The 13340-nt window shown below is 37.7% G+C and overlaps 1 long non-coding RNA gene across 1 annotated transcript in view; it reads left to right on the forward strand.

Moving 5' to 3' along the window:
- The window catches only part of LOC145513401 (uncharacterized), a 189993-nt gene extending 177296 nt beyond the window's left edge, over positions 1-12697 (forward strand). The window contains exon 5 of the long non-coding RNA XR_014059368.1: positions 9899-12697. This is a non-coding gene — a long non-coding RNA (uncharacterized LOC145513401). The remainder of the gene's footprint in view (positions 1-9898) is intronic.
- The last annotated feature ends 643 nt before the right edge of the window (positions 12698-13340 follow it).

Here is a 13340-nt window from a genome sequence, read left to right on the forward strand (position 1 = left end):
GCTTCAGAGTAGAGTGATTCTTTGGGGCTAAGGACTTGTTTCCTTGGAAGGCTCCCTTTGCATGCGGATGTGCTAAGTCCCTAAGTCGTGTCCAGTTCTGTGAGACCCTATGAGCTGTAGTCTGCCAGGCTCCTCTGTCCATGGGATTCTCCAGGCAAGAATACTAGAGTGGATTGGCATGCTCTAAATTCACAGAGACACAAAAATCTAATTGTAAATGGAATTGCATGCTTATAACAGAGAATTTGAGCTGTAAAAATTATACAAAAGAAAATACTTTTCTTCCTTCCATCATTATATATATTTACTGTTAACATTTTAACCATATTTCCTTTCAGTAATTTTCTCTACATGTCTAGAAGTTTTATACCTAATTTTTTAAATAACATTATATTGCAAGGGCTTTCCCATGTCATCAAATATTCTTTGAAAACATTATTTTTAATGGATGTGTTGTAGCCACGCATTCTGGGAAACAAACTCACTCAGAAGGACAATGCAGATAGTGGAGTGCAGTTTATTACACTGGTGGGCCCAAGGCCAAGTCTCCTCTTAGCCAAGGACCCCAACCAGTTTTTGTGAAAACCTTATATACCCTAAGTGTATGTGCCCAAACCCACCTCCCCAAGTTCCCTGAAACTAGTCTGAGCAAAGGAAAAGAAAGATACAATCAAAGTTAACTTAAGGCATTCATATGCCTTAAGCCTAGGTAGATAACAGTGGACAATTATCAATAGGCCTGTGGTCATACTCCAATAAACATAATAGAATTTATGATTCTATTCAATTACACAGATAATTAGGGTATTCTTTTAGGGGACAGAGAGTCTAGGTACGAGCCCTGGGGCTCTTCCATCCAGGGGGCCTGGTTTTCCAGTTGGTATGTTGTTTCCATAGATACTGGGCATATAGCTCAAAGTCCACAGTCCGGCCCAAGATGGAGTCCTGCTTTCAAGATGGAGCCTGTTCTGTCTGTTCCCTTCTTCAGATGCACGGTATTTTGTTGTATTGAGTTATTATAATTTATGCAATTCCTTATTGTTGAGCATTTATGCTATTTTTTATTTTCTGTTCAAATAATACTTTTGTACATTTTTGTTTGCATTTATGAGTATTCCCTTAGGGTAACTTTCAGAAGTTGAATTATTGGGTCAAAAGATAAAAACTTTTTTGGGGGTGTCTTAGTACATTTAATAAAATAGTCTCCAGAAATTTGTATTCTTACCAGGGTACCTCATACTGCTGCTGATAACATCTAAACAAGTGGAGTGATGAATATTATCATTATCACACCTAAACTCAATATTATCACTGAAAACTATTTACAGTTTGGATAGGTGTAATGGTATCATGGGTTAATTTTAATTCTTTTAATCAACAGTAAGACTTAGCACAACACAGCACAAGGTTAAACTTTTTAATGTGTTTATTGGTAATTTATCTCATGTAAATTACTGATTGACTTTCTTGGTAGTTTTCAAGTGACAGAGCCAAGCAACCTGGTGGAATAATTCTTAGGGGTCAAGAAAAATAATCTGGGAATAGAAGGAGATAGGTTTCTTTAACTGCACTAGTTTCCTCAAATTTGGAAATTTTCATGTTGCTTGCCCTTCAAGTTCTCATGGAAGTGGCTGATGGGGCCCTGTGGATGACTTTCTTTCCTGAGATGTGTCAGTAAAACAAATAAAAGAGTGCTGAAGAGGGAGGTCAGACTGCATCCTCAAAGTAGCAGTTTATAACAACAGCTAATGTGCTTATTGAATTCTTTACATAAATTATTTAATTTTTCCCAAACTGAAAGACAGGGTATTATTATCCTTAATGGATAGATGACGAATCGAGGCTCTGAAAAGTTAAATAATTTGCCCAAGTTCTCAGAGTTAACAATAGGTGGAGCCGGAATTTAAACCTAGTGCATTCTGCCTTAAATCCACTCTTACTCACGTAATGAGGCAGCAGTAGGCTGAGACCAAAGTGCATGCTGGCCATTTGCTATGTCCAGGCCCTCTCTGCTGGCATTTTGCCACACTGTCTCCTTGTTCAGAAGCTTGCTGATCCAGGTGGAAAGGCAGAGGATATTCAGAAGGTCTTAAGAATGATGACTTTCACTTTTGGAAAATGGTACTTTGAATAAGACTGGGACAGTGAGGACTAGGAAGGGAACTCCTTCACTTGTTTAGACATTCTGCAGAATAAGTAATGTTTTTAGGGCTTTTAAGTATTCTTTCTTATCTTTCTGAGGCTCTTGGGACTCTTCCAACCTCCATGACTGTGTGCACACAGGGTTGTATATATCGGGGTTTTAGGGCAACCAAGTTAGGGCAACCTCATAAAGCATGTTGGAATGAGGGAAAGAATAATTCCCCTGGAGTCATGTACAAGAACTTCCACAGAAGCAATAGTCTCTTTGATTATTTTTTTCCATAGCTGGTGAAAGGAATCCTATGTTAGAGTTAAGCATGTGGTTGAACTGCTATTGAAAATATGTTAAGCCACAGAAAATAACTTGGGTTAGATATGTAGGAACGCTCTGTCTGGCTTCTAAACTCTTTGTAACAGCTAGTTTATCATTATACTGCATGGGGAATGTCTATGTTTATGGCACATTAGAAATGTCTTTGTGTGTCAGCTGAAGGGCAACATGCTAAAAAGGGAAAGCAGAGTGAACCAGAGACATAAGGAAGAGATTATTCTTGCTTCGAGCAATATACTGAAAGCAGCAAAGAATAAATCTTTTTTTTTTTGCAAATACACTTGGAATACTTTAAACATGTCATTTGTGTCTCTTGAATTCTTCCGCAAAATCTACTTTTTCATCACCTAAAAAGCATTAGCTCTGCTTGAGATCTGGACGTGGCATAGATTTATTGCATGTATTCAGTTGTTCAGGTCTCCTAGTTGTCCACCCTATAAAAGCAACATTCTAAATTTGTTAAGGCATCATTGATTTTCTACTCTAACGAGCTTGGGAAAAGACTTGTTTTCAGTGCAAATCTTTCATTTAATTAAGTATATTTACAAAATCTGTCTATTTTTATGAATATGCTTAATACGTCCCTTCTTATATTCTTCCTAAGAAGCTTCAACTGTGCCCATTCAACTCTTTTATGTACACTATACTCCTTTCTGTCCAGAGGCCCTTAATATTAATACATGCTTTAGGCGACTGTGTAATAGGCCCCTCCTGACTGGCCACTTTCACAACCTCACCATTTTCCAGTTGTTTTTTCTTGCCCTCCTCTGTGTTTACCCTCCTTGAGTGATACAGAAAGGTCTGTCTGATGAGCAAAGTTTCCTTGGTGAGAGACTTCTCGGGAGTTGTTTTAATAAATAACTAACAATTATTGAGTGCTAGCTATGTTCTAGGCACTAAACCAGAACTTGGTGTGGATTGTCTTATTAATGCTCACTATAGCCCTATGAAATTGGTAGTGTTAATAGTCATAGTTTGCACATGGGAACACTGAAGGTCAGAGAGATGTATTAATAGCATTGCCTATGATCACTCATTGTAAGTGCTATTTGTCAGTAAAATGATTACTGTGGGCCTGGATCTGAACTTCTTAAGCCTCTCTCCAGAACCCTGCTCTCCTCCTTGGGGATGGAAGGGGACAGGGAATGGGGTTGTCTGGGCTCATTGCCCCAAGGCAAATAGGCAGTGGAAATTTCCTAGGCTTGGTACTGTTAGGTAGTTAGAATAGGAAACAAGAGTCCAAAATGGCGGTGGCTAAAAGACAAGGAAGGGAAGTCCACCTCTTGTCAACTTGGCACTCCTACACGTCTTGGTAGACCATATTTAACCTCCAAATAAAGACAGGGACAAGGTCATAATTCCACCTAACATAATACAACTATCCTGCAAACTGAAAATGCACTAATGCCTCATCCAGAAGAGGAGGTAAATTGTTGAGTCATGATTACTCTTCTCCTTGACATCCCGTAGCTGAAATATTATAATGCAAACTTGCTGCTGCTGCTAAGTCGCTTCAGTTGTGTCTGACTCTGTGCAACTTAACAACACTTAAATACTGGGATATAAAGTTGACATCTTATGTTGTATGATAAGGAAATAAGAGAGGGAAGAAACAAATATAAATGTGTGTATATGTACGTATGAGTCCAGAATCAGTATTCTGGATACCCAAATCTCTGGGTGCAGGAAGCATCTAACACTAGCTTGTCACTGGCTGTTAACATTTGACTTGCTTTTGAAGTGATAAATTTTTACTTTGGACAAACATTAGGGGCATAAATTACATTCTGGCATTTCTGCATTTACTGGCTAGAATGCTGTCTTTTTTGTTTGTAGCTTTTTGCATGGAGTAGGGAGGTGAGATGAATCTTGAGGTGTTTAAGACAATGGAGTCAGCACTTAAACAGGATTTAGTGTGTCCTCAGCCTACATGTTTTTATCCCTTCACAGGTTGCTCTCCTGATCTCCTCTCCTTAAGGCTACCGAGGCCAAATACAATCTCTAGAAAAGATGAAACAGAGGCTGACAACATTTTTTTAGGGGGCTTTTAACTCTTTTATTATATGCATTCTTAGAATATAAGATTTGGGCTTTTATAATATATTCTTTTTTCCAGCTTTCTTTTTTTTATTTCTTTTTTTAAAAATTATTTTTAATTGAAGGATAATTACAATATTGTGTTGGTTTCTGCCGTGTATCAACATGGATTTGCCATAGGTATACAAATGAGCGGCTGACAACATTTTAACTTTTTTTTTTTTTTTGAACACATCTTCCTGAGTTTCCCTCTCAGTCCCTGAGGTATCTCTTGACAATCTTGGCCATATTTGACACCATATTATTGTTTCTCTAAGTCACATATATGGCTTATCAAAGCCAAGTCATTGCTTTTCCTTGAAAAATTTAGGTGAAATACTTTGTTAAACATTTATGTTTGCTTTTCTGTAACCCAAAATTTGTATTCACCTGCTTTTTCTTTAATAGTTTATCCAATTTTCCTTCCTAATAACCACCCCCACCATTTAACTAGTTTTACCACCCCCACCATTTTGGCTATTTTTACAGTTAACTATAATGAGGGTGATATTTAATCAAAATTGTATTGAATTGATTTGCTCTGGAGCTTAAAGCTAATGGAGACAGGGGAGAAAAAAAAGTGAAAATGCAGATTTGACAGGTAGTATTCTTGGATTTTATTCTAACGCTGGAATTGCTTTATCCCAGATGTGTGAGATACACATTTCACCATTCTGTGCCTTAGTTTCCCAGTCTGCAAAATAAGACCTTTCTTATCTTTTAGGGATGCTCTGAGGATAATATGATAGCATATTTGAAAGAGCTCTAAGCACTTAGCATGAAAGACATCATAATCTGTCTCCTATTATCTTGTGTTATAAAGAGGACTAGCATAAGGAATAATTTAGGACCTCAGTGCTACAAAAATAATTACATACACTTATTCAACCTGTCTTTTACTCTTCCTCATATATGTCTATTCTATTAATGTCTGTCCTGGAGCGGGTAGATAGGGTGGAAACACTCCTAGACTGGTTGGCATGGAAACTAACCCCAGAGCATACTGGGAGCATGCAGGCAGTCCTTGGACCCAGCTGTGTAGCAGGTGTGACAACACCCCTCCCTGTGAAAAATCACTGTGGAACTAAGGAATTCCTAATTTGACTAGAACTAGAATAATAGAAATATAATTGAGTTGTAAATACGCTATTATCCCTTCTCTTCAAAAAAAAAAAAAAACCACTCAAATACCTTATGACAAGATAGGCTTTTAATCAGTCTTTCTTGGCACATCATAACCTGCCTTATGGAAATAATCCATTTAAAGAAACACTAACAGGGTCTGCTGTCAGATGCTTTTAGTGATGTCTGCCCATCCTGTACCAGTACACTTTCTCTGGAAATATCCTCTCCCTCCAGAGTGCCAAATGTTTGTACTGTGATCCATCCTGACTGGATTAGAACTGAACACTCACTTTGGATATACAATATACAATTCCCCTAGAATGGGGAATTGGAAATGTTGATTTTTAAAAAATTATTTAACAGATGTTTATTGAGCAGCTTCTGAGATATGAAATTCTAGCATGGGAGAGAGATGGGGTGGAACAAACATGAATTTGCTAGTATAGTTTTTACAAATTAGTTTATTTTTGGCTGTGCTGGGTCTTTGTTGTTGCACATGCTTTCCTATAGTTGGGCTGAGTGGGAGCTACCCTCTAGTTGCAGTGCACGGACTTCTCATTGCAGTGCTTCTCTTGTTGTGGAGCATGGGCTTTAGGGTGCGTGGGCTTCAGTAGTTGTGGCACATGGGCTCAGTAGTTGTGGCTCCGGGCTCTAAAGCACACACTCAGTAGTTGTGGCACACAGGCCTAATTGCTTCACAGCATGTGGGATCTTCCCAGACAAGGAATTAAATCTGTGTCTCCTGCATTGGCAGGTGGATTTTTTTTTTTTTTTACTGCTGAGCCACCAGGGAATCCCACTACTGTTGTTGAATAGCTATAAAAAAATAAATAAATAGGAAGTGGAAGACAGTTTGAACTGAACTCAAATCCTGCTTCCCTCTTGGATGAGCTCCAGTACTCAGTGCTTCCCTGAGTTTTCATTTGATTATTTTAAGCTGGTTTTTTTTGGGGGGTGGTGGGGGCAGCCTTTTTTCTTGATTTTGTTGAGATATAATTGACATAAAAAAATGTGTAAATTTAAGGTGTACCAGTGTTGATCTGATACATTTGTATATTGCAAAATGATTACTACCTTAGTATTAAGTAATCTCTCTGTCCCATAACATGACTACCATTTCTTTTTTGTAGTGAGAACATTTAAGATCTATTCTTTTAGCAATGTTCAAGTATACAATACAATATTATTAGTTGTAATCACCATGCTATACATTAGATCTCCAGAACGTATTAATCTTATAACTGGAAGTTTATACAATTTGACCAGTATCTCCTCATGGAAAGAATGATTTTAATTTTATCTAGACGACTTGCTTAAACTACGCCATGCCCAGAAAGTATGCCAAAGATTCGTTAGGTGGATTTTACTGTTAATTATGCACAAGGTTATCTTCCCCACTAATTTGGAAACTTTTTGGTAGCAAGAAAGTTTAGTTTTACTCATCTGAAGTCACCTGAGCACAGCAGATTACGACCTTTGACCTGTCCACCAAGAGCTATGAAGCACTTGGGGATTGGATCATTCCTCCTAGAAAACTGGGGGCTCCAGTTTACACAGAAAAGTCACAAGAGTTAGGAAGAAATGGAGTGTCAGTGAGAATGATGATGATATTAGTCCAATTCCTGGCAGGAAACAGTTGGCACACCTATTGTGTAATTTGAGAATTTAATAGAGGGACCGTTTATTAGGCCATAGTATAGGGAGACCACAGGGATAGTGTAATACCCTACAGGTAGAGGGTTGTTGTGACTGCTCTCATGCCCAAATGGGGAAGGGCAAGAAGTGGTTCTGGAAACCAGGAGAGGAAGAGAAAGGGAGAGCATTAGAAGAGAGAGGAAAAACACGAGAGCTCTGTGGAGGTCAGATGACCCTGCATAGCTCCATAGACAGGGAGAATAAATTTCCCTAGTAAGGTTAAGTCACCCTCTGCCTTCCTGCAGTCACACAAGTCACAGAATACTGTTAAAACACTGGTTCATGTCTCCCCCTCTGCTGTGGGTCCTTAAGGGCTCCTCTTTCTGTTGCACTCCATTTGGTGTCCTTAGCACTTGCCATAGGGTCTGGCACAGACTTGGTGCTCAGCAAATACTTGATAAATGAACAGTTTTCCTGCTTTCAGTTATGCCCATTCGTCTCCCACATTTCCATACACCTTCCAGACTAATGGTTCAAAACACAAACTCCTTGTGATCCTCACGTTCCTGGACCTCTCCTGTGGCTTTCCACTGAACACAGCATGATTGCAAGCTCTCCAGCCTGTCTACATCTCCATGTCATCTACCACTCCTCCCTGGCTCCCTTCTTCCTTCCCACCCTCTGTGGAACTGTACAGAGCTCCCAGCAAGCCATGCTTGCCCATATTTTGTCACATTTGCATCTGTTCTTCCTTCTGCCTGGAATGCCTCCTCTATTTTCCAACCCTCTCTAATGACTCTTGCCTCCCTCCCCATAGGCCCCTACTCTTTTCCACCAGAATAGTTGGCAAAGTCATATATTTTTTTAAGACTTATTTTACATGGCATTTCTTCTATGACAATTTGCTCAAAAACTTTCCTTGGAATGCAACAAAATTTGCTAGTTTTTACCTCTATGAGATTCCCGACACACGGTGTTGAAATGATGTGTTGACTTAATGTATCATATTATCTTTCTTATTTCTTAGAATCTGACACATACCATATGGTTAACAATTGTGTCTTGAATGAATATATGAACAAATGAATGAATCCATCAAATTCTGACTCCTGTGGTTACCTGGACCATGCAGAGAACAACTGCCCCCTTCCTCTTTGGTGGTTTCCAAGTTCTGCTTGTCTGTGGCACACAGGGGTAGACCAAGTCATGTGGGGCATGGTCAATGGAATTAAGTAGGAAGTGTATGAAAGTAGAGAGCAGTGTCCTTAAAGGGGAAGGGACTGCCCTCCTTTCTCCTTTATGCTGGCTCTGTTGTGAATATGTGGGCTGCAGTGGGAACAGCCACCTTGGAGCATGAGTTGGAAGTCAGAGGCAGAGTATAGTGGGATGACAAACTAGGGGGAGCCTGGGTCTCTGATGATTGTGGAGCTGCCATAGCAACTCTCAGTGATCTCTGAGGACTTAAATATGAGAGAAATAAAATTCTGTGTTGTTCAAAAACAAAATTCTAAGTTGTTACTTTGGGGTTTCTACCATTTGCAACTAAAACAAATCCGAAAGAAGGTATTTACTAAATCATTTCTACTGGACTGAGCCTGAGTCAAACATCATGAAAAAAGAAATAAGGCGAATCATATCTTACTTTTCTGTACCTACTGTCCTTGCTTCAGTTTTCTTTTATGACTTTTTAAATCAGGTTGCAGAGAGGCTCATTAACTGGCCTAAATTTAGATAAGCAAGGACATCACTATTTGTAAACAGACTTATGTCTTGTTCAGTTTCAGAATTTTATCTTACTGTGACCGCTGACTTTTAGTTGACAGTGTCTGTACTTCTTCAGGCTTCCCAGGTGGCGCTAGTGGTGAAGAACCCGCCTGCCAGTGCAGGAGACATAAGAGACGAGGGTTTGACCCCTGGATCGGGAAAATCCCCTGGAGGAGGGCATGGCAACTCACTCCAGTATTCTTGCCTGAAGAATCCCATGGACAGAGGAACCTGATGGGCTACATACAGTCTATAGGGTTGCAAAAAATCGGACATGACTGAAGCAATTTAGCACACACACACATACGTCTATACTTCAGTATCACAGAAATACTCAGTGATAGCTCTGTGCTGCCAAAGAGCATTTTATTTTGTTTCTAGTGAAGGATGCTGCCTCAGTTGTCTGGGAGAGACTGATCTATGTTTGCCTATTTATCTCAGTGATATTTACTACTCCTTTAAATCCGTGCCCACATGTCCCTCTAAGCACCTCTGATCTGGCTCTTAAGACAGATGCATCCTATGCACTGTAACCTCTTGTTCTTGCTTTTCAGTATTATTTAAAATTGTTTTGGTCTTGGTTCATGTCTTAACAGGCAGAGGATGGGCAGCAGTTCAGAAAAAGAGAATCATTATCCTCCTATCTGGCAAAGTTCAACTTAGTGTGTGCATTGGGATTTTTGTATTAGAGAAAAAGCTGAGGAGGTTTTTGATTAAATGGATTTTTCAGGGAGTTTTCCATGAGGAATCAGCAGCCTGTGGTTATGTTCTGCACCTATTAAAAGATGGAGTTGTAAAACTGATGTGTGTGTAATCTCTCTTCAGGTTTCCATGGCAACAGTGGCAGCAATTCAGTGAGTAGCTTTTCCATTCTTCCTTCGTGACCTTCAGGCTATAAAATCGTTTCAGTGAAGAAAAAAATTGTTCTTCCTTTAAAATATAATATATTCATTTAGATTCATTCTAATGAGACAGTTTTGAGAGTAAAAATAATCCCAAGAGGTGAATCCAGTAAGTGTCTCTGCTCTTAACAAGGTGTAGGACCTTGGGCAAGTCAATTACTCTCTGTAAGTCTTGAGTTCCTCATGTACAAAATATGAACAAAAATATATCTACCCTACAGGGCTGTGGGAGGACTGAAAGGATACACATAAACTATTTAGCACAAACCATGGTTTATGTTAACTCTCGGTCATTACTCTGAATGAACATTTAGCCAGCTGGGTCATGATGTTAGATTTTAAGGCTTCAGTATGAATGTCCTGACATATTCCTTTTAATATCAGCAGGATTTGTAGAGATATTTCTTTTATCATTCTAATACCAAAATTTGTGTTTTCTGGGGTTTATCTGTGTCATTATAAAGTGTATTATTTGTAAATAGCATATATTGGGATTTTTCTATTCAATAAGATAAACTCTATCTTTAATTGGAGTGTTTAGTCTATTTAAATTTAATATAATTATTGATATGATTGGGTATAAATCTCTTTGGTTCTTGTTTGTCTGTTCTTTATTCTTTCTTTCTTGCCTTACTTTGGATTAATAAACTATTTCTCCATATTGTACTATATCTCCTTTATTGGATTTTTAATTACAACTTTTGTATTCTTACTGTTTTAGTGGTTGCTCTAGCAATTATACTATTCACCTATTCTATTTACCATCCCTAACATCTTTGTACTATTGATTTTGCATATGTAACTGTTGCATGTGTTACAATGTTGTTATTTTACTTTACATAGTCATTTATCTTTTAAAAAATTTAATTTAAAAATGGCCTTTACACCTAGTCACATATTTACTGTCTTTAGTGTCTTATGTTCCTCCTGTAAGGCTGGTATGATTTCTGTTCACCCGGAATAACTTCCTTTGTCATTTCTTATAGTGCGGTTTGGCTACCAGCATATTCTCTCATCTTTCATTTATCTGGAAATGTCATTTTGCCTTCCTTTCTGAAGAATATTTCCATTGGATGAACACTCTAGCTTGAAAGATTTTTTGTTGTTGTTGCTTGTTTTTTTTTGTTTTTAGCATTTGAAAGTTTTATTCTTCGGACTTTTGCTGTCTCTAATTTTTAATATCGTTCCTCTGTATGTAATGTGTACTTTTTCTTTGGCTGCTATTTTCTTTGGGCTTCAGCAGTTTATAATGAGCCTTGTTTTGGTTTTCTTTGTATTTATCTGTTTGAAGTTCACTAAACTGATTAGATCAGTTGATTGATGTTTTAAAGTGTATTTGGCATATTTTTGACCAATATTTGTTTAACATGTTTTTATCCGCTGTATTCACTCTTTCCTTCTGAGGCTTAGTCAGTTCAGTCGCTCAGTCGTGTCCAACTCTTTGTGACCCCATGGACTGTGGCATCCCAGGCTTCCCTGTCCATCAACTCCTGGAGCTTGCTCAAACTCGTCCATCAAGTCGGTGATGCCATCCAACCATCTTGTCCTCTGTCGTCCCCTTCTCCTCCTGCCTTCAATTTTCCCAGCATCAGGGTCTTTTCCAATGAGTCAGTTCTTCGCATCAGATGGCCAAAGTATTGGAGCTTCAGCTTAAGCATCAGTGCTTCCAATGACTATTCAGGACTGATTTCCTGTAGGATTGACTGGTTTGATTTCCTTGCAGTCCGAGAGACTCTCAAGAGTCTTCTCCAACACCACAGTTCAAAAGCATCAGTTTTTTTGGTGCTCAGCTTTCTTTATGGTCCAACTCTCACATCCATACATGACTACTGGAAAAACCATAGCTAGTGATTTTCAAAAAGAAAATACTTAAAACTTGATGAAATTTAATATATAATATTTTTCCTTTTATAGTTCATGCTTTCAGTGTCCTAAACACTCTTTGCTTGAATCAACATCAGTTTTTTTCCATGTTTTCTTCTAGACAGTTTATAGATTTAGTTATTACACTCACTTCTGTGATCCTTTTCAAGTTAATTTTTGTGTATTATGTGAGATTAGCATTAAGGTTTATTTTTCTAATAGGGATATCAATTATACCAGCCAATTTTTAAAAGGACTATCTTATTGAATTATTTTGGCTCCTTGTTAAAGTCAGAATATCTTATTTTCCTCTTCATTCTTTTACATCTTCCTGCCTCTCTTTCTCCCAAACCTCACTTCTATTCATCCAATATCCATTCCACCACCAATCCATTCATTCATTTCTCTACCTATCTATCCTCTCTCTTGCTGCAAGAAAAACTGTCTTTATCTTGCAACTCTCAGCTTTCATAGACATAAAACCCTTAACCTTATTATAATTCCATAAGCAATAGAGAAAATAAAATTTGTAACTTTTATTTTTTAATTTTTTGAGAATTTTATTGGAGTACAGTTGATTTACAATGTTGTGCTGGTTTCTGCTGTATAGCAAAGTGATATATCCACTTTTTTTTAGATTCTTTTCACATGTATAGATCATTACAGAGTATTGAGTAGAGATCCCAGTACCAAGCAGTAGGTTCTTCTTAATTATCTATTTTATATATATTAATAGTAGTGTGTATATGTCAATCCCAATCTCCCAATTTATCTCTCCTACCCTTTTCTCTTTGGTAACCGTAAGTTTGTTTTCTACATCTATAACTCTTTCTGTTTTGTAAATAAGTTCACCCATCCACTTGCCATTCATCTACCTACCTATCCCCTCTCTTGCTCCAAGAAAAAATTTAAGTCTCCATATTAGAACATTCAGCTTTCATAGAAAGAAAACCCTTAACCTTATTATATTTCCGTAAGCAATAGAGGAAATATAACTTGCAATTTTTAATTTCAATCATGTGAAATTTACTAGAGGATTTTTCTAGGATGGTTACTTAAGCCCCAAGGAAATATTTTGCCTAGTAATAAGATTCATCTAACAAATTTTTTTTTTTTTTTTTTTTTTTTTTTTTTACAAATTTTTTTAAAAAAAATGAAAATATTGGACTGGGATGTAAGGAAGTCAAGGCTATTTTTATTTAGTGCAAAATAATGCCAATTGGATTTAGCATTATGGAGTGATCTAGTGTAGGAAAGTCCGTGTAAAACTCATACAGTTTTAGAATTACCTTTTAAAAAACATTCCTTCTGAAACCACTTGAAAATTTGTGAAAATCTTTCTGACAACTTGAATAGCCATCACTGGAAAAAAATATTGCTATATTTCACTAGCATTCAGTTTTTTTATGGTTCTTTACTGCCCTTAATTATAGTATAAGACAGTATCAACTTTAAATATCAAAAGGGGGAGGAGGAAAGAAGCCATCTGGAGTTTGTTTCTG

Source organism: Giraffa tippelskirchi, chromosome 7 (assembly GCF_054371585.1).
Source record: "Giraffa tippelskirchi isolate mGirTip1 chromosome 7, T2T-mGirTip1v1.2.pri, whole genome shotgun sequence".
Lineage (NCBI taxonomy): Eukaryota > Metazoa > Chordata > Mammalia > Artiodactyla > Giraffidae > Giraffa > Giraffa tippelskirchi.